The 27,848-nt window shown below is 45.1% G+C and overlaps 1 pseudogene; it reads right to left on the bottom strand.

Annotated features, from left to right (window-relative positions):
* Positions 1 to 3,558: 3,558 nt before the first annotated feature.
* LOC135530559 (multiple epidermal growth factor-like domains protein 11) overlaps positions 3,559 to 27,848 on the bottom strand; it is a 73,173-nt pseudogene continuing 48,883 nt past the window's right edge.

Raw genomic sequence — 27,848 nt, 5'->3', positions numbered from 1 at the left:
CTCTAGGGGCAGCCTGGTTGGTTCCTGGTGGTTTTATCCTCCTCTAGGGGCAGCCTGGTTGGTTCCTGGTGGTTTTATCCTCCTCTAGGGGCAGCCTGGTTGGTTCCTGGTGGTTTTATCCTCCTCTAGGGGCAGCCTGGTTGGTTCCTGGTGGTTTTATCCTCCTCTAGGGGCAGCCTGGTTGGTTCCTGGTGGTTTTATCCTCCTCTAGGGGCAGCCTGGTTGGTTCCTGGTGGTTTTGTCCTCCTCTAGGGGCAGCCTGGTTGGTTCCTGGTGGTTTTATCCTCCTCTAGGGGCAGCCTGGTTGGTTCCTGGTGGTTGTATCCTCCTCTAGGGGCAGCCTGGTTGGTTCCTGGTGGTTTTATCCTCCTCTAGGGGCAGCCTGGTTGGTTCCTGGTGGTTGTATCCTCCTCTAGGGGCAGCCTGGTTGGTTCCTGGTGGTTGTATCCTCCTCTAGGGGCAGCCTGGTTGGTTCCTGGTGGTTTTGTCATCCTCTAGGGGCAGCCTGGTTGGTTCTCTGGTCACCCAATCCAGACATGGAATAGAATCGCTGAGCCAGGCATGACTATAGAGGTCCATGATATTTTGTGTTCATGACTCCACTGGTCTGTTTCATAGTGTGTGTGTGTGTGTCCTTCCTTCCCTAGGATGTGTGTGTGTGTGTCCTTCCTTCCATCCCTAGGATGTGTGTGTGTCTGTCCTTCCTTCCTTCCGTAGGATGTGTGTGTGTCCTTCCTTCCTTCCTTCCTTCCTTCCCTAGGATGTGTGTGTGTGTCTGTCCTTCCTTCCTTCCCTAGGATGTGTGTGTCCTCCACCGAGCCAGAGTGTAAACAAAGAGGGTACCACACATCTCCTGTAGTTGGATGACTTCCCAGTGTCTTCCTCAGACACTTCACATAGCTGTAATATATTACACGTTCAGTATGCTTTATCCAGTCTCACACGTCAGTGAGTCCACACAGCAGTGAGTCCACACGGTAGTGAGTCCACACAGCAGTGAGTCCACACAGCAGTGAGTCCACACGGTAGTGAGTCCACACAGCAGTGAGTCCACACGGTAGTGAGTCCACACGGTAGTGAGTCCACACGGTAGTGAGTCCACAGCAGTGAGTCCACACGTCAGTGAGTCCACACAGCAGTGAGTCCACACAGCAGTGAGTCCACACAGCAGTGAGTCCACACGGTAGTGAGTCCACACAGCAGTGAGTCCACACAGCAGTGAGTCCACACGGTAGTGAGTCCACACAGCAGTGAGTCCACACAGCAGTGAGTCCACACGGTAGTGAGTCCACACAGCAGTGAGTCCACACAGCAGTGAGTCCACACGGTAGTGAGTCCACACGGTAGTGAGTCCACACAGCAGTGAGTCCACACAGCAGTGAGTCCACACGGTAGTGAGTCCACACAGCAGTGAGTCCACACAGCAGTGAGTCCACACGGTAGTGAGTCCACACGGTAGTGAGTCCACACAGCAGTGAGTCCACACGGTAGTGAGTCCACACAGCAGTGAGTCCACACAGCACGGTAGTGAGTCCACACAGCAGTGAGTCCACACGGCAGTGAGTCACGGTCAGTGAGTCCACAGCAGTGAGTCCACACAGCAGTGAGTCTACACGGTAGTGAGTCACACGGCAGTGAGTCCACACGGCAGTGAGTCCACACGGTAGTGAGCAGTGAGTCCACACGGTAGTGAGTCACACAGTGAGTCCACACGGTAGTGAGTCCACACGGTAGTGAGTCCACACAGTGAGTCCAGTGAGTCCACACGGCAGTGAGTCCACACGGTAGTGAGTCCACACAGCAGTGAGTCCACACGGTAGTGAGTCCACACAGTAGTGAGTCCACACGGTAGTGAGTCCACACAGTAGTGAGTCCACACAGCAGTGAGTCCACACGGTAGTGAGTCCACACGGTAGTGAGTCCACACAGCAGTGAGTCCACACAGCAGTGAGTCCACACGGTAGTGAGTCCACACAGCAGTGAGTCCACACGGTAGTGAGTCCACACGGCAGTGAGTCCACACGTCAGTGAGTCCACACGGTAGTGAGTCCACACAGCAGTGAGTCCACACGGTAGTGAGTCCACACAGCAGTGAGTCTACACGGCAGTGAGTCCACACAGTAGTGAGTCCACACGGCAGTGAGTCCACACGGTAGTGAGTCCACACGGTAGTGAGTCCACACGGTAGTGAGTCCACACGGTAGTGAGTCCACACGGTAGTGAGTCCACACAGCAGTGAGTCCACACGGTAGTGAGTCCACACGGTAGTGAGTCCACACGGCAGTGAGTCCACACGGCAGTGAGTCCACACGGTAGTGAGTCCACACGGTAGTGAGTCCACACGGTAGTGTGTCCACACGGGAGTGAGTCCACACGTCAGTGAGTCCACACGGTAGTGAGTCCACACAGTAGTCAGTCCACACGGCAGTGAGTCCACACGGTAGTGAGTCCACACGGTAGTGAGTCCACACAGCAGTGAGTCCACACGGTAGTGAGTCCACACGGTAGTGAGTCCACACGGTAGTGAGTCCACACGGTCAGTGAGTCCACACGGTAGTGAGTCCACACAGCAGTGAGTCCACACAGCAGTGAGTCCACACAGCAGTGAGTCCACACGGTAGTGAGTCCACACAGCAGTGAGTCCACACGGTAGTGAGTCCACACGGTAGTGAGTCCACACGGTAGTGAGTCCACACGGGAGTGAGTCCACACAGTAGTGAGTCCACACGGGAGTGAGTCCACACGGTAGTGAGTCCACACAGTAGTCAGTCCACACGGCAGTGAGTCCACACAGCAGTGAGTCCACACGGTAGTGAGTCTACACGGTAGTGAGTCCACACGGTAGTGAGTCCACACAGTAGTGAGTCCACACAGTAGTGAGTCCACACGGTAGTGAGGCCACAGAGTAGTGAGTCCACACAGTAGTGAGTCCACACGGGAGTGAGTCCACACGGTAGTGAGTCCACACAGCAGTGAGTCCACACGGTAGTCAGTCCACACGGTAGTGAGTCCACACAGCAGTGAGTCCACACGGTAGTGAGTCCACACGGTAGTGAGTCCACACGGTAGTGAGTCCACACGGTAGTGAGTCCACACAGCAGTGAGTCCACACAGCAGTGAGTCCACACGGTAGTGAGTCCACACGGTAGTGAGTCCACACGTCAGTGAGTCCACACGGTAGTGAGTCCACACAGCAGTGAGTCCACACAGCAGTGAGTCCACACGGTAGTGAGTCCACACAGTAGTGAGTCCACACGGTAGTCAGTCCACACGGTAGTGAGTCCACACAGTAGTGAGTCCACACAGTAGTCAGTCCACACGGTAGTGAGTCCACACAGCAGTGAGTCCACACAGTAGTGAGTCCACACGGTAGTGAGTCCACACGGTAGTGAGTCCACACAGTAGTGAGTCCACACAGAGCTTCTGTTGGTATATCATCTAGTATGTCCACCAACATTGATGTTGCACTGGTACTTTGTCTCTATAGTCACATTACAGTCTTTATCCGCAACCCCAGGTGGAGCAGACCGTGCCCCAACAGTAAGTCATAGGTCTAAGGTCGCGGCCCAGCGTTCGGGAGTGGTCTGTCTATAGCAGGGAGCTGGTAGGGCTGCCGGGCAAGGCTGGGCTGTGGCTCTGGTGGCTGTGGTCCTGGCTGTGTGTAGGGCTGTAGCTCTGGCTGTGTCTCAGGGGCAGCAGGTCGTAGTGGCTGGGGATGTGGCTGTTCCTGGGGAGGTCATACGGGTTCTGAGGGTACGTGGGGACCACCACACCGTTACAGCCCTGGAGAACACTCACCTTGGGTTCTAAAGGGGGGTGGAGTGATGGAGGGATAGAGATGGAGGGATGGAGATGGAGGGATAGAGATAGGGGGTGGAGGGATAGAGATAGGGGATGGAGGGATAGAGATAGGGGGGTGGAGGGATGGAGATAGGGGGGTGGAGGGATAGAGATAGGGGGATGGAGGGATGGAGATAGGGGGTGGAGGGATGGAGATATGGAGGGATAGAGATAGGGGGGGTGGAGGGATAGAGATAGGGGGATGGAGGGATGGAGATAGAGGGATGGAGGGATATAGATGGAGGGATATAGATAGGGGGTGGAGGGATAGAGATAGGGGATGGAGGGATATAGATGGGGGATGGATAGGGGATGGAGGGATATAGATAGGGGGGTGGAGGGATATAGATGGAGGGATGGAGATAGGGGGTGGAGGGATAGAGATAGGGGGGTGGAGGGATAGAGATAGGGGCGGTGGAGGGATGGAGATAGGGGGGTGGAGGGATAGAGATAGGGGGTGGAGGGATGGAGATAGGGGGGTGGAGGGATAGAGATAGGGGGATGGAGGGATAGATGGAGGGATATAGATAGGGGGGTGGAGGGATAGAGATAGGGGGATGGAGGGATAGAGATAGGGGGGTGGAGGGATGGAGATAGGGGGGTGGAGGGATAGAGATAGGGGGTGGAGGGATAGAGATAGGGGGGTGGAGGGATATAGATGGAGGGATAGAGATAGGGGGTGGAGGGATAGAGATAGAGGGATGGAGGGATATAGATGGAGGGATAGAGATAGGGGGAGGGAGGGATAGGGATAGAGGGATATAGGGGGTGGAGGGATAGAGATAGGGGGTGGAGGGATAGAGACAGGAGGGACAGACAGACAAGGATAGAGATAGGGGGGTGGAGGGATAGAGATAGAGGGATAGAGATAGGGGGTGGAGGGATAGAGATAGAGGGATGGAGGGATATAGATGGAGGGATAGAGATAGGGAGATGGAGGGAGAAGAGAGAAAGAGAGGCTTGAACTTTTCTGACTAATCAAAGTGATCATTCAAACACTTCATAGAAGAACCCTCCACAATAACCCCCTCAGACAGAGAGAGAACAGACAGACAACAGACAGAGACAACAGACAGAGAGAACAGACAGACAACAGACAGAGACAACAGACAGAGACAACAGACAGAGACAACAGACAGAGACAACAGACAGAGAGAACAGACAGACAACAGACAGAGACAACAGACTGAGACAACAGACAGAGACAACAGACAGAGACAACAGACAGAGACAACAGGCAGAGACAACAGACAGACAACAGACAGAGAGAACAGACAGAGAGAGAGAACAGACAGACAACAGACAGAGACAACAGACAGAGACAACAGACAGAGACAACAGACAGAAACAACAGACTGAAACAACAGACAGAGACAACAGACTGATAACCAGTCAGTTACACAGAAAAACAAAGAGATCTTCCAACAGACTCATCTTCCTCAGAACAACAGACAGAGGACAGACAGAGACTTCATCCCCAGACTCACCCACATCATTGACAGCTGACGGGGTGACAACAGTGGCGGTGATGGTGACCAGCAGAGGAGCAGTAGGACATCTACATAACTATATATCTATAACTCACCCACATCATTGTTGCTGGAGGTGTGTGTGGCGGTGATGGTGACTATAGCAGAGGAGCAGTAGGACATCTACATAATATATCTATAACTCACCCACATCATTGTTGCTGACGGGGTGTGTGTGGCGGTGGTGGTGACTATAGCAGAGGAGCAGTAGGACATCTACATAACTATATATCTATAACTCACCCACATCATTGTTGCTGACGGGGTGTGTGGCGGTGATGGTGACTATAGCAGAGGAGCAGTAGGACATCTACATAACTATATATCTATAACTCACCCACATCATTGTTCTTGCTGACGGGGTGTGTGGCGGTGATGGTGACTATAGCAGAGGAGCAGTAGGACATCTACATAACTATATATCTATAACTCACCCACATCATTGTTGCTGGATGTGTGTGTGGCGGTGATGGTGACTATAGCAGAGGAGCAGTAGGACATCTATATATCTATAACTCACCCACATCATTGTTGCTGACGGGGTGTGTGTGGCGGTGGTGGTGACTATAGCAGAGGAGCAGTAGGACATCTACATAACTATATATCTATAACTCACCCACATCATTGTTGCTGACGGGGGTGTGTGGCGGTGATGGTGACTATAGCAGAGGAGCAGTAGGACATCTACATAACTATATATCTATAACTCACCCACATCATAGACGTTCTTGCTGACGGTGTGTGTGGCGGTGGTGGTGACTATAGCAGAGGAGCAGTAGGACATCTACATAACTATATATCTATAACTCACCCACATCATTGTTGCTGGATGTGTGTGTGGCGGTGATGGTGACTATAGCAGAGGAGCAGTAGGACATCTATATATCTATAACTCACCCACATCATTGTTGCTGACGGGGTGTGTGGCGGTGATGGTGACTATAGCAGAGGAGCAGTAGGACATCTACATAACTATATATCTATAACTCACCCACATCATTGTTGCTGACGGGGTGTGTGTGGCGGTGATGGTGACTATAGCAGAGGAGCAGTAGGACATCTATATATCTATAACTCACCCAAATCATTGTTGCTGACGGGGTGTGTGGCGGTGATGGTGACTATAGCAGAGGAGCAGTAGGACATCTACATAACTATATATCTATAACTCACCCACATCATAGACGTTCTTGCTGACGGTGTGTGTGGCGGTGGTGGTGACTATAGCAGAGGAGCAGTAGGACATCTATATATCTATAACTCACCCAAATCATTGTTGCTGACGGGGTGTGTGGCGGTGATGGTGACTATAGCAGAGGAGCAGTAGGACATCTACATAACTATATATCTATAACTCACCCACATCATAGACGTTCTTGCTGACGGTGTGTGTGGCGGTGGTGGTGACTATAGCAGAGGAGCAGTAGGACATCTATATATCTATAACTCACCCACATCATTGTTGCTGGATGTGTGTGTGGCGGTGATGGTGACTATAGCAGAGGAGCAGTAGGACATCTATATATCTATAACTCACCCACATCATTGTTGCTGGATGTGTGTGTGGCGGTGATGGTGACTATAGCAGAGGAGCAGTAGGACATCTACATAACTATATATCTATAACTCACCCACATCATAGACGTTCTTGCTGACGGTGTGTGTGGCGGTGGTGGTGACTATAGCAGAGGAGCAGTAGGACATCTACATAACTATATATCTATAACTCACCCACATCATTGTTGCTGACGGGGTGTGTGTGGCGGTGGTGGTGACTATAGCAGAGGAGCAGTAGGACATCTACATAACTATATATCTATAACTCACCCACATCATTGTTGCTGACGGGGTGTGTGTGGCGGTGATGGTGACTATAGCAGAGGAGCAGTAGGACATCTACATAACTATATATCTATAACTCACCCACATCATTGTTGCTGACGGGGTGTGTGTGGCGGTGATGGTGACTATAGCAGAGGAGCAGTAGGACATCTACATAACTATATATCTATAACTCACCCACATCATTGTTGCTGACGGGGTGTGTGTGGCGGTGATGGTGACTATAGCAGAGGAGCAGTAGGACATCTACATAACTATATATCTATAACTCACCCACATCATTGTTGCTGACGGGGTGTGTGTGGCGGTGGTGGTGACTATAGCAGAGGAGCAGTAGGACATCTACATAACTATATATCTATAACTCACCCACATCATTGTTGCTGACGGGGTGTGTGTGGCGGTGATGGTGACTATAGCAGAGGAGCAGTAGGACATCTATATATCTATAACTCACCCACATCATAGACGTTCTTGCTGGAGGTGTGTGTGGCGGTGATGGTGACTATAGCAGAGGAGCAGTAGGACATCTATATATCTATAACTCACCCACATCATAGACGTTCTTGCTGGAGGTGAGTGTGGCGGTGGTGGTGACTATAGCAGAGGAGCAGTAGGACATCTATATATCTATAACTCACCCACATCATAGACGTTCTTGCTGGGGTGTGTGTGGCGGTGATGGTGACTATAGCAGAGGAGCAGTAGGACATCTACATAACTATATATCTATAACTCACCCACATCATAGACGTTCTTGCTGGAGGTGTGTGTGGCGGTGGTGGTGACTATAGCAGAGGAGCAGTAGGACATCTATATATCTATAACTCACCCACATCATAGACGTTCTTGCTGGAGGTGTGTGTGGCGGTGGTGGTGACTATAGCAGAGGAGCAGTAGGACATCTACATAACTATATATCTATAACTCACCCACATCATAGACGTTCTTGCTGGAGGTGTGTGTGGCGGTGGTGGTGACTATAGCAGAGGAGCAGTAGGACATGTCGTGGTGGACAGGACTCTGCATCTCTACATAGCTGCTCTCTGTGTGTTTACAGGCCACGGCCTGCGGGTCATTGATGGTGGCGTAGGGGTTCTCACTGTTCAGAGAGCAGGTGCTGGACAGGGAACCCTTCATGTAGTCTGACAAAGACAAATAACACACTGAGAAGCAGGACGACAGGAAGACTTTTTACCAAGGTGAAGGTATCTGTTAGCGAATGATTCTGATATCAGCGATGACATTGTTAGCCTTTCAATGCATTCGTCATATCAACATTGGGAGACGAATACAACATGAGATTAGACAAGTGAACACTAGTATCCACTGACAACCTGTAGATAAACAATTAAAAACAGAGTACAGGGTAAATCACATCAGGACACACAACATTCACAGTATTAGTAACATATCACAGTATAAAGCATTTAAATCCAAAAGTAGTGCGTTTGTTTATGGGGTGTTGTGTTAGTTAGAGACTGGAGGAGAGGACCAGAGAGGAGTGTGTGAGACCATCAGGAGGAAGGAACACACACAGAGGAGGAGATCACAGGCGTGCCCTGTGGAGAGAGAGAGACACAGAGGTCAAAACACACACATCAGTTCATACACATCAGTTCATACACAAACCAGAGTATGTGAGCGGTGTTGAGGGGTCTGAAATCCAGCTCATTGCTTACAGAGCGGTGTTGAGGGGTCTGAAATCCCGCTCATTGCATACAGAGCGGTGTTGAGTGGTCTGAAATCCCGCTCATTGCATACAGAGCGGTGTTGAGTGGTCTGAAATCCCGCTCATTGCTTACAGAGCGGTGTTGAGTGGTCTGAAATCCCGCTCATTGCATACAGAGCGGTGTTGAGTGGTCTGAAATCCCGCTCATTGCTTACAGAGCGGTGTTGAGTGGTCTGAAATCCCGCTCATTGCTTACAGAGCGGTGTTGAGTGGTCTGAAATCCAGCTCATTGCTTACAGAGCGGTGTTGAGTGGTCTGAAATCCCGCTCATTGCTTACAGAGCGGTGTTGAGTGGTCTGAAATCCCGCTAATTCATTAATTCATTAAAATCACCATTTAACCAACACCCATCTATAGTTGTGACTACCGGGACCTACCATTTAACCAACACCCATCTATTGTTGTGACAACCGGGACCTACCATTTAACCATCACCCATCTATTGTTGTGACTACCTGGACCTACCATTTAACCAACACCCATCTATAGTTGTGACTACCGGGACCTACCATTTAACCAACACCCATCTATTGTTGTGACTACCGGGACCTACCATTTAACCAACAACCATCTATAGTTGTGACTACCGGGACCTACCATTTAACCAACACCCATCTATTGTTGTGACTACCGGGACCTACCAGTGTTGGTTAAAACCATCACCCAATAGATGGGTGTTGTTTGTGTCCCGGTAGTCACAACAATAGATCCTGGACCTACCATTTAACCAACATCCATCTATTGTTGTGACTACCGGGACCTACCATTTAACCATCACCCATCTATTGTTGTGACTTCCTGGACCTACCATTTAACCAACACCCATCTATTGTTGTGACTACCGGGACCTACCATTTAACCAACACCCATCTATTGTTGTGACTACCGGGACCTACCATTTTACCATCACCCATCTATTGTTGTGACTACCGGGACCTACCATTTAACCAACACCCATCTATTGTTGTGACTACCGGGACCTACCATTTAACCATCACCCATCTGACTGCATGGACCTACACTGCCTCTCTTCCTTAGTTGTGGACACTACATCACCACACTGCCTCTCTTCTTTAGTTGTGGACACTACATCACCACACTGCCTCTCTTCTTTAGTTGTGGACACTACATCACCACACTCCCTCTCTTCTTTAGTTGTGGACACTACATCACCACACTCCCTCATTTCTTTAGTAGTGGACACTACATCACCACACTCCCTCTCTTATTTAGTTGTGGACACTACATCACCACACTACATCACCACACTCCCACACTTCTTCAGTTGTGGACACTACATCACCACACTACATCACCACACTACATCACCACACTCCCTCTCTTCTTTAGTTGTGGACAGTACATCACCACACTCCCTCACTTCTTTAGTTGTGGACACTACATCACCACACTACATCACCGCACTCCCTCTCTTCTTTGGTTGTGGACACTACATCACCACACTACATCACCACACTCCCTCACTTCTTTAGTTGTGGACACTACATCACCACACTACATCACCACACTCCCTCTCTTCTTTAGTTGTGGACACTACATCACCACACTACATCACCACACTACCTCTCTTCTTTAGTTGTGGACACTACATCACCGCACTCCCTCTCTTCATTAGTTGTGGACACTACATCACCACACTAAATCACCACACTCCCACACTTCTTCAGTTGTGGACACTACATCACCACACTACATCACCACACTCCCTCTCTTCTTTAGTTGTGGACACTACATCACCACACTCCCTCTCTTCTTTAGTTGTGGACACTACATCACCACACTACCTCTCTTCTTTAGTTGTGGACACTACATCACCACACTCCCTCTCTTCTTTAGTTGTGGACACTACATCACCACACTCCCTCTCTTCTTTAGTTGTGGACACTACATCACCACACTAAATCACCACACTCCCACACTTCTTCAGTTGTGGACACTACATCACCACACTACATCACCACACTACATCACCACACTCCCTCTCTTCTTTAGTTGTGGACACTACATCACCACACTACATGACCACACTCCCTCACTTCTTTAGTTGTGGACACATCACCACACTACATCACCACACTACATCACCACACTCCCTCTCTTCTTTAGTTGTGGACACTACATCACCACACTACATCACCACACTCCCTCACTTCTTTAGTTGTGGACACTACATCACCACACTACATCACCACACTACATCACCACACTCCCTCTCTTCTTTAGTTGTGGACACTACATCACCACACTACATCACCACACTCCCTCACTTCTTTAGTTGTGGACACATCACCACACTACATCACCACACTACATCACCACACTCCCTCTCTTCTTTAGTTGTGGACACTACATCACCACACTCCCTCTCTTCTTTAGTTGTGGACACTACATCACCACACTACATCACCACACTTCCTCACTTCTTTAGTTGTGGACACTACATCACCACACTCCTCTCTTCTTTAGTAGTGGACACTACATCACCACACTCCCTCTTTTTTTTAGTTGTGGACACTACATCACCACACTCCCTCTCTTCTTTAGTTGTGGACACTACATCACCACACTCCCTCTCTTCTTTAGTTGTGGACACTACATCACCACACTACATCACCACACTCCCTCTCTTCTTTAGTTGTGGACACTACATCACCACACTCCCTCTCTTCTTTAGTTGTGGACACTACATCACCACACTCCCTCTCTTCTTTAGTTGTGGACACTACATCACCACACTCCCTCTCTTCTTTAGTTGTGGACACTACATCACCACACTCCTCTCTTCTTTAGTAGTGGACACTACATCACCACACTCCCTCTCTTCTTTAGTTGTGGACACTACATCACCACACTCCCTCTCTTCTTTAGTTGTGGACACTACACCACCACACTACCTCTCTTCTTTAGTTGTGGACACTACATCACCACACTCCCTCTCTTCTTTAGTTGTGGACACTACATCACCACACTCCCTCTCTTCTTTAGTTGTGGACACTACATCACCACACTACCTCTCTTCTTTAGTTGTGGACACTACAACACCACACTCCCTCTCTTCTTTAGTTGTGGACACTACATCACCACACTCCCTCTCTTTTTTAGTTGTGGACACTACATCACCACACTCCCCTCTCTTCTTTAGTAGTGGACACTACATCACCACACTCCCTCTTTTTTTAGTTGTGGACACTACATCACCACACTCCCTCTCTTCTTTAGTTGTGGACACTACATCACCACACTCCCTCTCTTCTTTAGTTGTGGACACTACATCACCACACTCCTCTCTTCTTTAGTTGTGGACACTACATCACCACACTCCCTCTCTTCTTTAGTTGTGGACACTACATCACCACACTCCCTCTCTTCTTTAGTTGTGGACACTACATCAACACACTCCCTCTCTTCTTTAGTTGTGGACACTACATCACCACACTCCCTCTCTTCTTTAGTTGTGGACACTACATCACCACACTCCCTCTCTTCTTTAGTTGTGGACACTACATCACCACACTCCCTCTCTTCTTTAGTAGTGGACACTACATCACCACACTCCCTCTCTTCTTTAGTTGTGGACACTACATCACCACACTACATCACCACACTCCCCTCTTCTTTAGTAGTGGACACTACATCACCACACTCCCTCTCTTCTTTAGTTGTGGACACTACATCACCACACTACATCACCACACTCCCTCTCTTCTTTAGTAGTGGACACTACATCACCACACTCCCTCTCTTCTTTAGTTGTGGACACTACATCACCACACTCCCTCTCTTCTTTAGTAGTGGACACTACATCACCACACTCCTCTCTTCTTTAGTAGTGGACACTACATCACCACACTCCCTCTCTTCTTTAGTAGTGGACACTACATCACCACACTACATCACCACACTCCCTCTCTTCTTTAGTAGTGGACACTACATCACCACACTCCCTCTCTTCTTTAGTAGTGGACACTACATCACCACACTCCCTCTCTTCTTTAGTAGTGGACACTACATCACCACACTACATCACCACACTCCTCTCTTCTTTAGTAGTGGACACTACATCACCACACTCCCTCTCTTCTTTAGTAGTGGACACTACATCACCACACTCCCTCTCTTCTTTAGTTGTGGACACTACATCACCACACTCATTCTCTTGCTCTTGGTTCCTCCTCATCTTTGTAAGTGATTTTGCACCTGTGTGTTTTATCCATTTCTTTATGAAAACACTCCATGACAGTAGCTAAAGCAAGAGGCTATAGCAGCACACAAGTAGACTATACAAATGCATGCTGGGACAGGCATGCCCTGAGCTCATGAAGTGAGCGCTGCTGGAGAGGTACTGGAGCGAAACTGGAGCGGGCGAGAAAGCCGGCGTTCCAGCCTTTGGGAAACTCGCTCCGCTGCGCTCCAGTCAAATTGGGCACACTCCACTCCTCGCTCCGTTCACATACTCTGACACAAACACACACACAGCACACATGCAGTCACACACTACAGTGCAGGAAAGTCCTTGGGAAACACAGACCAACCACTCTGTCACATGAGCTGGTTTTCTTCATAAGGACATAGTGGAGTCTCATACTCTACCTCTGTAGTACTGTTCATGGTAGGAGCTGTAGCGTCTGTCTACACGGTACACACCTACAGAGATGTTAAAGGGACAGATTAAGAGTCTGTCTACACGGTACACACCTACAGAGATGTTAAAGGGACAGATTAAGAGCCTGTCTACACGGTACACACCTACAGAGATGTTAAAGGGACAGATTAAGAGTCTGTCTACACGGTACACACCTACAGAGATGTTAAAGGGACAGATTAAGAGCCTGTCTACACGGTACACACCTACAGAGATGTTAAAGGGACAGATTAAGAGCCTGTCTACACGGTACACACCTACAGAGATGTTAAAGGGACAGATTAAGAGTCTGTCTACACGGTACACACCTACAGAGATGTTAAAGGGACAGATTAAGAGCCTGTCTACACGGTACACACCTACAGAGATGTTAAAGTCCTTCAAGGACAGATTAAGAGCCTGTCTACACGGTACACACCTACAGAGATGTTAAAGGGACAGATTAAGAGCCTGTCTACACGGTACACACCTACAGAGATGTTAAAGGGACAGATTAAGAGCCTGTCTACACGGTACACACCTACAGAGATGTTAAAGGGACAGATTAAGAGCCTGTCTACACGGTACACACCTACAGAGATGTTAAAGGGACAGATTAAGAGCCTGTCTACACGGTACACACCTACAGAGATGTTAAAGGGACAGATTAAGAGCCTGTCTACACGGTACACATCTACAGAGATGTTAAAGGGACAGACTAAGAGTCTGTCTACACGGTACACACCTACTGAACAGTCAGTGTTTTTGGCCATCTATACAGCAGATGTTCCTAATGTTTTGAACAGTCAGTGTATATGGCCAACTATACAGCAGGTGTTCCTAATGTTTTGTTAAACAATCCCAAATCAACTTGTATTTACAATGGGTTTTATAAGGGAGTCATCAGACATACCCAGTTCATCGAGGTTATAGTAGGCAGTCCACTCTGGAGCACTATTCCTGTTTAACCTCTTGTCCTTCACCTGGGAACGAAACACACACAGACAGACTGAGGGCCCCAGCAAGAGTAGCTGCTGCACGTGGAACAGCTAATGAGGACCACAGGAAGAGTAGCTGCTACACGTGGAACAGCTCATGAGGACCACAGGAAGAGTAGCTGCTACACGTGGAACAGCTCATGAGGACCACAGGAAGAGTAGCTGCTACACGTGGAACAGCTAATGAGGACCACAGGAAGAGTAGCTGCTACACGTGGAACAACTAATGAGGACCACAGGAAGAGTAGCTGCTACATGTGGAACAGCTAATGAGGACCACAGGAAGAGTAGCTGCTACAAGTGGAACAGCTAATGAGGACCACAGGAAGAGTAGCTGCTACACGTGGAACAGCTAATGAGGACCACAGGAAGAGTAGCTGCTACACGTGGAATAGCTAATGAGGACCACAGGAAGAGTAGCTGCTACACGTGGAACAGCTAATGAGGACCACAGGAAGAGTAGCTGCTACACGTGGAACAGCTAATGAGGACCACAGGAAGAGTAGCTGCTACACGTGGAACAGCTAATGAGGACCACAGGAAGAGTAGCTGCTACACGTGGAACAACACACAAAGAACCAACAAATAAAATACACGTTTCTTGGAGAATGCCAATGTACAGGTAACTGCCAGAATAATGGAAACACTTGAGTAAATGAGGGATACAAAGTATATTGAAAGCAGGTGCTTCCACACAGGTGTGGTTCCTGAGTTAATTAAGTAATTAACATAGTAATGGTAGCGTTTATGCTTTCCCATACAATGACAATGCCCCATACACATGTCAGGAGTGGTCACTGAATGGTTTGATGAGCATTAACAAAGGAAATAAAGCATATACCCCTGGCCGTCTCAGTCTCCAGATCTCAACCCAACTGAACACTTCTGGGAGGTTGTGGAGCGGCGCCGAGACCAGCGTTTTCCAACCACCATCAACAACAACACCAAACGATTGAATTTACTGGTGGAAGAACGATGTCACATCCCTCCAATAGAGTTCCAGACACCTGTAGAATCTATGACCAGGTGCATCGAAGCTGTTCTGTCTGCCTCGTAGTGAAAACTATTCATTTTTATGTTGTTTTGTTTTCTTTATTTTGGCAGTTGCCTGTATGTACTCTTATAGCATAAATAAAGTGAAGGTTCTTCGCCACCCACCTTGGCCCTTCTGGTCTTCTTGTCAGGCTTGGCGTAGTGGCCAGCGTAGGTACATGCTCCCAGAGTGTGGTAGGTGGGATTAGTGAAACATTGACTGACGTTGCTGATGGTAGGAGAGGAGTCTAGAGAGGAGAACAAAGCCTGTACACTGATGCCCTGCTCACCACGGAAACATCAGCTTGTAGCACAGGACTCTACACACACACACACACACAGCTCCATCGGGACATTTTCAATACAAGGCTGTTAAAAACAGAGGTTTCATCAGAAAGCTGAGTTTTGCTGAGAACACAAACAGCAAGAGAGAGGAGGATCTAGCTGGAAAGAGAGTTCAGTCAGATCACCCCTGAATTTAGTTAGATCACCCCCAATTTCAGTCAGATCACCCCAGAGAGCTGTGGAGAGAGACCAAACTGTAAAGAGACAGTCCTGTGGAGAGAGACCACACTGTAAAGAGACAGTCCTGTGGAGAGAGACCACACAGTAAAGAGACAGTCCTGTGGAGAGAGACCACACTGTAAAGAGACAGTCCTGTGGAGAGAGAGACCACACTGTAAAGAGACAGTCCTGTGGAGAGAGACCAAACTGTAAAGAGACAGTCCTGTAGAGAGAGTCCTCACTGTAAAGAGACAGTCCTGTGGAGAGAGACCACACTGTAAAGAGACAGTCCTGTGGAGAGAGACCACACTGTAAAGAGACAGTCCTGTGGAGAGAGACCACACTGTAAAGAGACAGTCCTGTGGAGAGAGACCACACTGTAAAGAGACAGTCCTGTGCAGAGAGACCACACTGTAAAGAGACAGTCCTGTGGAGAGAGACCACACTGTAAAGAGACAGTCCTGTGGAGAGAGACCACACTGTAAAGAGACAGTCCTGTGGAGAGAGAGACCACACTGTAAAGAGACAGTCCTGTGGAGAGAGACCACACTGTAAAGAGACAGTCCTGTGGAGAGAGACCAGACTGTAAAGAGACAGTCCTGTGGAGAGAGACCACACTGTAAAGAGACAGTCCTGTAGAGAGAGACCACACTGTAAAGAGACAGTCCTGAGGAGAGAGACCACACTGTAAAGAGACAGTCCTGTGGAGAGAGACCACACTGTAAAGAGACAGTCCTGTGCAGAGAGACCACACTGTAAAGAGACAGTCCTGTGGAGAGAGACCACACTGTAAAGAGACAGTCCTGTGGAGAGAGACCACACTGTAAAGAGACAGTCCTGTGGAGAGAGAGACCACACTGTAAAGAGACAGTCCTGGGGAGAGAGACCACACTGTAAAGAGACAGTCCTGTGGAGAGAGACCAGACTGTAAAGAGACAGTCCTGTGGAGAGAGACCACACTGTAAAGAGACAGTCCCGTGGAGAGAGACCACACTGTAAAGAGACAGTCCTGTGCAGAGAGACCACACTGTAAAGAGACAGTCCTGTGGAGAGAGACCACACTGTAAAGAGACAGTCCTGTGCAGAGAGACCAGAGGGAGTAACCCTGACTGACTTAGTTAACATGACTAAGTGGTAGAGTCTGGAGCGTCTCACCAGAGAGGGAGTAACCCTGACTGACTTAGTTAACACGACTAAGTGGTAGAGTCTGGAGTGTCTCACCAGAGAGGGAGTAACCCTGGCTGACTTAGTTAACATGACTAAGTGGTAGAGTCTGGAGAGTCTCACCAGAGAGGGAGTAACCCTGACTGACTTAGTTAACATGACTAAGTGGTAGAGTCTGGAGCGTCTCACCAGAGAGGGAGTAACCCTGGCTGACTTAGTTAACATGACTAAGTGGTAGAGTCTGGAGCGCCTCACCAGAGAGGAGTAACCCTGACTGACTTAGTTAACATGACTAAGTGGTAGAGTCTGGAGCGTCTCACCAGAGAGGGAGTAACCCTGACTGACTTAGTTAACACGACTAAGTGGTAGAGTCTGGAGTGTCTCACCAGAGAGGGAGTAACCCTGGCTGACTTAGTTAACATGACTAAGTGGTAGAGTCTGGAGCGCCTCACCAGAGAGGGAGTAACCCTGACTGACTTAGTTAACATGACTAAGTGGTAGAGTCTGGAGCGTCTCACCAGAGAGGGAGTAACCCTGACTGACTTAGTTAACATGACTAAGTGGTAGAGTCTGGAGCGTCTCACCAGAGAGGGAGTAACCCTGACTGACTTAGTTAACACGACTAAGTGGTAGAGTCTGGAGTGTCTCACCAGAGAGGGAGTAACCCTGGCTGACTTAGTTAACACGACTAAGTGGTAGAGTCTGGAGCGTCTCACCAGAGGGAGTAACCCTGACTGACTTAGTTAACATGACTAAGTGGTAGAGTCTGGAGCGTCTCACCAGAGGGAGTAACCCTGACTGACTTAGTTAACATGACTAAGTGGTAGAGTCTGGAGCGTCTCACCAGAGAGGGAGTAACCCTGACTGACTTAGTTAACATGACTAAGTGGTAGAGTCTGGAGCGTCTCACCAGAGAGGAGTAACCCTGACTGACTTAGTTAACATGACTAAGTGGTAGAGTCTGGAGCGTCTCACCAGAGAGGGAGTAACCCTGACTGACTTAGTTAACACGACTAAGTGGTAGAGTCTGGAGCGTCTCACCAGAGAGGGAGTAACCCTGACTGACTTAGTTAACACGACTAAGTGGTAGAGTCTGGAGCGTCTCACCAGAGAGGGAGTAACCCTGGCTGCTGATCCTCAGGGCAGGGCTGTAGGACACACTGGGCATGTGCTGCCCTCCTTTCTCTCTCTGGTGATGCCGCCACCACACCACCACCCCCAAAACGGTCATGATGAAGAGGAGGAGGAAGATGATGCCCATGACAGCGCCCGCTGACTGGTGCTCTGATGCCAAGGCCGGGCTGATCTTAGTGTAAGGATTCAGCTCCTCCATCATCAGGGCAGCTGGAATAGAGAGGGGGGGGGGGGTATATTTATATAGACACACAAACACTAACACAGATCACCATTAATACACACAGAAACACCAGACCTGGATCAGATACTGTAGTAAACACCAGACCTAGATCAAATACTGTAATAAACACCAGACCTGGATCAAATACTGTAGTAAACACCAGACCTGGATCAAATACTGTAATAAACACCAGACCTGGATCAAATACTGTAGTAAACACCAGACCTGGATCAAATACTGTAGTAAACACCAGACCTGGATCAAATACTGTAATAAACACCAGACCTGGTAATACTGTAATAAACCAGACCTGGATCAAATACTGTAATAAACACCAGACCTGGATCAAATACTGTAATAAACACCAGACCTGGATCAAATACTGTAATAAACACCAGACCTGGATCAAATACTGTAATAAACACCAGACCTGGATCAAATACTGTAATAAACACCAGACCTGGATCAAATACTGTAATAAACACCAGACCTGGATCAAATACTGTAATAAACACCAGACCTGGATCAAATACTGTAATAAACACCAGACCTGGATCAAATACTGTAGTAAACACCAGACCTGGATCAAATACTGTAATAAACACCAGACCTGGATCAAATACTGTAGTAAACACCAGACCTGGATCAAATACTGTAATAAACACCAGACCTGGATCAAATACTGTAATAAACACCAGACCTGGATCAAATACTGTAGTAAACACCAGACCTGGATCAAATACTGTAGTAAACACCAGACCTGGATCAAATACTGTAATAAACACCAGACCTGGATCAAATACTGTAATAAACACCAGACCTGGATCAAATACTGTAGTAAACACCAGACCTGGATCAAATAATGTAATAAACACCAGACCTGGATCAAATACTGTAATAAACACCAGACCTGGATCAAATACTGTAATAAACACCAGACCTGGATCAAATAATAAACACCAGACCTGGATCAAATAATGTAATAAACACCAGACCTGGATCAGATACTGTAATAAACACCAGACCTGGATCAAATACTGTAATAAACACCAGACCTGGATCAAATACTGTAATAAACACCAGACCTGGATCAGATACTGTAATAAACACCAGACCTGGATCAAATACTGTAATAAACACCAGACCTGGATCAAATACTGTAATAAACACCAGACCTGGATCAAATACTGTAGTAAACACCAGACCTGGATCAAATAATGTAATAAACACCAGACCTGGATCAGATACTGTAATAAACACCATACCTGGATCAAATACTGTAATAAACACCAGACCTGGATCAAATAATGTAATAAACACCTGACCTGGATCAGATACTGTAATAAACACCAGACCTGGATCAAATACTGTAATAAACACCAGACCTGGATCAAATACTGTAATAAACACCAGACCTGGATCAAATACTGTAATAAACACCAGACCTGGATCAAATACTGTAATAAACACCAGACCTGGATCAAATACTGTAATAAACACCAGACCTGGATCAAATACTGTAAACACCAGACCTGGATCAAATAATGTAATAAACACCAGACCTGGACCAGACCTGGATCAAATACTGTAATAAACACCAGACCTGGATCAAATACTGTAATAAACACCAGACCTGGATCAAATACTGTAATACAGACCTGGATGTAATAAACACCAGACCTGGATCAAATACTGTAATAAACACCAGACCTGGATCAAATACTGTAATAAACACCAGACCTGGATCAAATACTGTAATAAACACCAGACCTGGATCAAATACTGTAATAAACACCAGACCTGGATCAAATAATGTAATAAACACCAGACCTGGATCAAATACTGTAATAAACACCAGACCTGGATCAAATACTGTAATAAACACCAGACCTGGATCAAATACTGTAATAAACACCAGACCTGGATCAAATACTGTAATAAACACCAGACCTGGATCAAATACTGTAATAAACACCAGACCTGGATCAAATACTGTAATAAACACCAGACCTGGATCAAATACTGTAATAAACACCAGACCTGGATCAAATACTGTAATAAACACCAGACCTGGATCAAATACTGTAATAAACACCAGACCTGGATCAAATACTGTAATAAACACCAGACCTGGATCAAATACTGTAATAAACACCAGACCTGGATCAAATACTGTAATAAACACCAGACCTGGATCAAATACTGTAATAAACACCAGACCTGGATCAAATACTGTAATAAACACCAGACCTGGATCAAATACTGTAATAAACACCAGACCTGGATCAAATACTGTAATAAACACCAGACCTGGATCAAATACTGTAATAAACACCAGACCTGGATCAAATACTGTAATAAACACCAGACCTGGATCAAATACTGTAATAAACACCAGACCTGGATCAAATACTGTAATAAACACCAGACCTGGATCAAATACTGTAATAAACACCAGACCTGGATCAAATACTGTAATAAACACCAGACCTGGATCAAATACTGTAGTAAACACCAGACCTGGATCAAATACTGTAATAAACACCAGACCTGGATCAAATACTGTAGTAAACACCAGACCTGGATCAAATACTGTAGTAAACACCAGACCTGGATCAAATACTGTAGTAAACACCAGACCTAGATCAAATACTGTAATAAACACCAGACCTGGATCAAATACTGTAATAAACACCAGACCTGGATCAAATACTGTAATAAACACCAGACCTGGATCAAATACCTGGTAATAAACACCAGACCTGGATCAAATACTGTAATAAACACCAGACCTGGATCAAATACTGTAATAAACACCAGACCTGGATCAAATACTGTAATAAACACCAGACCTGGATCAAATACTGTAGTAAACACCAGACCTGGATCAAATACTGTAGTAAACACCAGACCTGGATCAAATACTGTAATAAACACCAGACCTGGATCAAATAATGTAATAAACACCAGACCTGGATCAAATACTGTAATAAACACCAGACCTGGATCAAATACTGTAGTAAACACCAGACCTGGATCAAATAATGTAATAAACACCAGACCTGGATCAGATACTGTAATAAACACCAGACCTGGATCAAATACTGTAATAAACACCAGACCTGGATCAAATACCTGTAATAAACACCAGACCTGGATCAAATACTGTAATAAACACCAGACCTGGATCAAATACTGTAATAAACACCAGACCTGGATCAAATACTGTAATAAACACCAGACCTGGATCAAATACTGTAATAAACACCAGACCTGGATCAAATACTGTAATAAACACCAGACCTGGATCAAATACTGTAATAAACACCAGACCTGGATCAAATAATGTAATAAACACCAGACCTGGATCAAATACTGTAATAAACACCAGACCTGGATCAAATACTGTAATAAACACCAGACCTGGATCAAATACTGTAATAAACCAGACCTGGATCAAATACATACTGTAATAAACACCAGACCTGGATCAAATACTGTAATAAACACCAGACCTGGATCAAATACTGTAATAAACACCAGACCTGGATCAAATACTGTAATAAACACCAGACCTGGATCAAATACTGTAATAAACACCAGACCTGGATCAAATACTGTAGTAAACACCAGACCTGGATCAAATACTGTAATAAACACCAGACCTGGATCAAATACTGTAATAAACACCAGACCTGGATCAAATACTGTAATAAACACCAGACCTGGATCAAATACTGTAATAAACACCAGACCTGGATCAAATACTGTAATAAACACCAGACCTGGATCAAATACTGTAATAAACACCAGACCTGGATCAAATACTGTAGTAAACACCAGACCTGGATCAAATACTGTAGTAAACACCAGACCTGGATCAAATACTGTAATAAACACCAGACCTGGATCAAATACTGTAGTAAACACCAGACCTGGATCAAATACTGTAATAAACACCAGACCTGGATCAAATACTGTAATAAACACCAGACCTGAATCAAATACTGTAGTAAACACCAGACCTGGATCAAATACTGTAGTAAACACCAGACCTGGATCAAATACTGTAATAAACACCAGACCTGGATCAAATACTGTAGTAAACACCAGACCTGGATCAAATACTGTAATAAACACCAGACCTGGATCAAATACTGTAATAAACACCAGACCTGGATCAAATAATGTAATAAACACCAGACCTGGATCAAATACTGTACCTGGATAAACACCAGACCTGGATCAAATACTGTAATAAACACCAGACCTGGTAATCAAATCAAACTGTAATAAACACCAGACCTGGATCAAATAAATAAACACCAGACCTGGTAATAAACACCAGACCTGGATCAAATACTGTAATAAACACCAGACCTGGGATAAACAAACCTGGATCAAATACTGTAATAAACACCAGACCTGGATCAAATACTGTAATAAACACCAGACCTGGATCAAATACTGTAATAAACACCAGACCTGGATCAAATACTGTAATAAACACCAGACCTGGATCAAATAAGTAAACACCAGACCTGGATCAAATACTGTAATAAACACCAGACCTGGATCAGTAATAAACACCAGACCTGGATCAAATACTGTAATAAACACCAGACCTGGATCAAATACTGTAATAAACACCAGACCTGGATCAAATACTGTAATAAACACCAGACCTGGATCAAATACTGTAATAAACACCAGACCTGGATCAAATACTGTAATAAACACCAGACCTGGATCAAATACTGTAATAAACACCAGACCTGGATCAAATCATACTGTAATAAACACCAGACCTGGATCAAATACTGTAATAAACACCAGACCTGGATCAAATACTGTAATAAACACCAGACCTGGATCAAATACTGTAATAAACACCAGACCTGGATCAAATACTGTAGTAAACACCAGACCTGGATCAAATACTGTAGTAAACACCAGACCTGGATCAAATACTGTAATAAACACCAGACCTGGATCAAATACTGTAATAAACACCAGACCTGGATCAAATACATACTGTAATAAACACCAGACCTGGATCAAATACTGTAATAAACACCAGACCTGGATCAAATACTGTAGTAAACACCAGACCTGGATCAAATACTGTAGTAAACACCAGACCTGGATCAAATACTGTAGTAAACACCAGACCTAGATCAAATACTGTAGTAAACACCAGACCTGGATCAAATACTGTAGTAAACACCAGACCTGGATCAAATACTGTAATAAACACCAGACCTGGATCAAATACTGTAATAAACACCAGACCTGGATCAAATACATACTGTAATAAACACCAGACCTGGATCAAATACTGTAATACCTGGATCAAATACTGTCGTAAACACCAGACCTGGATCAAATACTGTAATAAACACCAGACCTGGATCAAATACTGTAATAAACACCAGACCTGGATCAAATACTGTAATAAACACCAGACCTGGATCAAATACTGTAATAAACACCAGACCTGGATCAAATACTGTAATAAACACCAGACCTGGATCAAATACTGTAATAAACACCAGACCTGGATCAAATACTGTAATAAACACCAGACCTGGATCAAATACTGTAATAAACACCAGACCTGGATCAAATACTGTAATAAACACCAGACCTGGATCAAATACTGTAATAAACACCAGACCTGGATCAAATACTGTAATAAACACCAGACCTGGATCAAATACTGTAATAAACACCAGACCTGGATCAAATATACTGTAATAAACACCAGACCTGGATCAAATACTGTAATAAACACCAGACCTGGATCAAATACTGTAATAAACACCAGACCTGGATCAAATACTGTAATAAACACCAGACCTGGATCAAATACTGTAATAAACACCAGACCTGGATCAAATACTGTAATAAACACCAGACCTGGATCAAATACTGTAATAAACACCAGACCTGGGATCAAATACTGTAATAAACACCAGACCTGGATCAAATACTGTAATAAACACCAGACCTGGATCAAATACTGTAATAAACACCAGACCTGGATCAAATACTGTAATAAACACCAGACCTGGATCAAATACTGTAATAAACACCAGACCTGGATCAAATACTGTAATAAACACCAGACCTGGATCAAATACTGTAATAAACACCAGACCTGGATCAAATACTGTAATAAACACCAGACCTGGATCAAATACTGTAATAAACACCAGACCTGGATCAAATACTGTAATAAACACCAGACCTGGATCAAATACTGTAATAAACACCAGACCTGGATCAAATACTGTAATAAACACCAGACCTGGATCAAATACTGTAATAAACACCAGACCTGGATCAAATACTGTAATAAACACCAGACCTGGATCAAATACTGTAATAAACACCAGACCTGGATCAAATACTGTAATAAACACCAGACCTGGATCAAATACTGTAATAAACACCAGACCTGGATCAAATACTGTAATAAACACCAGACCTGGATCAAATACTGTAATAAACACCAGACCTGGATCAAATACTGTAATAAACACCAGACCTGGATCAAATACTGTAATAAACACCAGACCTGGATCAAATACTGTAATAAACACCAGACCTGGATCAAATACTGTAATAAACACCAGACCTGGATCAAATACTGTAATAAACACCAGACCTGGATCAAATACTGTAATAAACACCAGACCTGGATCAAATACTGTAATAAACACCAGACCTGGATCAAATACTGTAATAAACACCAGACCTGGATCAAATACTGTAGTAAACACCAGACCTGGATCAAATACTGTAATAAACACCAGACCTGGATCAAATACTGTAATAAACACCAGACCTGGATCAAATACTGTAATAAACACCAGACCTGGATCAAATACTGTAATAAACACCAGACCTGATCAAATAATAAACACCAGACCTGGATCAAATACTGTAATAAACACCAGACCTGGATCAAATACTGTAATAAACACCAGACCTGGATCAAATACTGTAATAAACACCAGACCTGGATCAAATACTGTAATAAACACCAGACCTGGATCAAATACTGTAATAAACACCAGACCTGGATCAAATACTGTAATAAACACCAGACCTGGATCAAATACTGTAATAAACACCAGACCTGGATCAAATACTGTAATAAACACCAGACCTGGATCAAATACTGTAATAAACACCAGACCTGGATCAAATACTGTAGTAAACACCAGACCTGGATCAAATACTGGATAATAAACACCAGACCTGGATCAAATACTGTAATAAACACCAGACCTGGATCAAATACTGTAATAAACACCAGACCTGGATCAAATACTGTAATAAACACCAGACCTGGATCAAATAATGTAATAAACACCAGACCTGGATCAAATACTGTAATAAACACCAGACCTGGATCAAATATAATAAACACCAGACCTGGATCAAATACTGTAATAAACACCAGACCTGGATCAAATACTGTAATAAACACCAGACCTGGATCAAATACTGTAATAAACACCAGACCTGGATCAAATACTGTAATAAACACCAGACCTGGATCAAATACTGTAATAAACACCAGACCTGGATCAAATACTGTAATAAACACCAGACCTGGATCAAATACTGTAATAAACACCAGACCTGGATCAAATACTGTAGTAAACACCAGACCTGGATCAAATACTGTAATAAACACCAGACCTGGATCAAATACTGTAATAAACACCAGACCTGGATCAAATACATACTGTAATAAACACCAGACCTGGATCAAATACTGTAATAAACACCAGACCTGGATCAAATACTGTAATAAACACCAGACCTGGATCAAATACTGTAATAAACACCAGACCTGGATCAAATACTGTAATAAACACCAGACCTGGATCAAATACTGTAATAAACACCAGACCTGGATCAAATACTGTAATAAACACCAGACCTGGATCAAATACTGTAATAAACACCAGACCTGGATCAATACTGTAATAAACAAACCTGGATCAAATACTGTAATAAACACCAGACCTGGATCAAATACTGTAATAAACACCAGACCTGGATCAAATACTGTAATAAACACCAGACCTGGATCAAATACTGTAATAAACACCAGACCTGGATCAAATACTGTAATAAACACCAGACCTGGATCAAATACTGTATAAACACCAGACCTGGATCAAATACTGTAATAAACACCAGACCTGGATCAAATACTGTAATAAACACCAGACCTGGATCAAATACTGTAGTAAACACCAGACCTGGATCACTGTAATAAACACCAGACCTGGATCAAATAATAAACACCAGACCTGGATCAAATACTGTAATAAACACCAGACCTGGATCAAATACTGTAATAAACACCAGACCTGGATCAAATACTGTAATAAACACCAGACCTGGATCAAATACTGTAATAAACACCAGACCTGGATCAAATACTGTAATAAACACCAGACCTGGATCAAATACTGTAATAAACACCAGACCTGGATCAAATACTGTAATAAACACCAGACCTGGATCAAATACTGTAATAAACACCAGACCTGGATCAAATACTGTAATAAACACCAGACCTGGATCAAATACTGTAATAAACACCAGACCTGGATCAAATACTGTAAACACCAGACCTGGATCAAATACTGTAATAAACACCAGACCTGGATCAAATACTGTAATAAACACCAGACCTGGATCAAATACTGTAATAAACACCAGACCTGGATCAAATACTGTAAGTAAACACCAGACCTGGATCAAATACTGTAATAAACACCAGACCTGGATCAAATACTGTAATAAACACCAGACCTGGATCAAATACTGTATAAACACCAGACCTGGATCAAATACTGTAATAAACACCAGACCTGGATCAAATACTGTAATAAACACCAGACCTGGATCAAATACTGTAGTAAACACCAGACCTGGATCAAATACTGTAATAAACACCAGACCTGGATCAAATACTGTAATAAACACCAGACCTGGATCAAATACTGTAGTAAACACCAGACCTGGATCAAATACTGTAGTAAACACCAGACCTGGATCAAATACTGTAATAAACACCAGACCTGGATCAAATACTGTAATAAACACCAGACCTGGATCAAATACATACTGTAATAAACACCAGACCTGGATCAAATACTGTAATAAACACCAGACCTGG

Source organism: Oncorhynchus masou, unplaced genomic scaffold (assembly GCF_036934945.1).
Source record: "Oncorhynchus masou masou isolate Uvic2021 unplaced genomic scaffold, UVic_Omas_1.1 unplaced_scaffold_1380, whole genome shotgun sequence".
NCBI classification, from domain to species: domain Eukaryota; kingdom Metazoa; phylum Chordata; class Actinopteri; order Salmoniformes; family Salmonidae; genus Oncorhynchus; species Oncorhynchus masou.
Note: the sequence above shows the minus strand (reverse complement) of the source record. Positions and strands in the feature narration are given on the sequence as shown.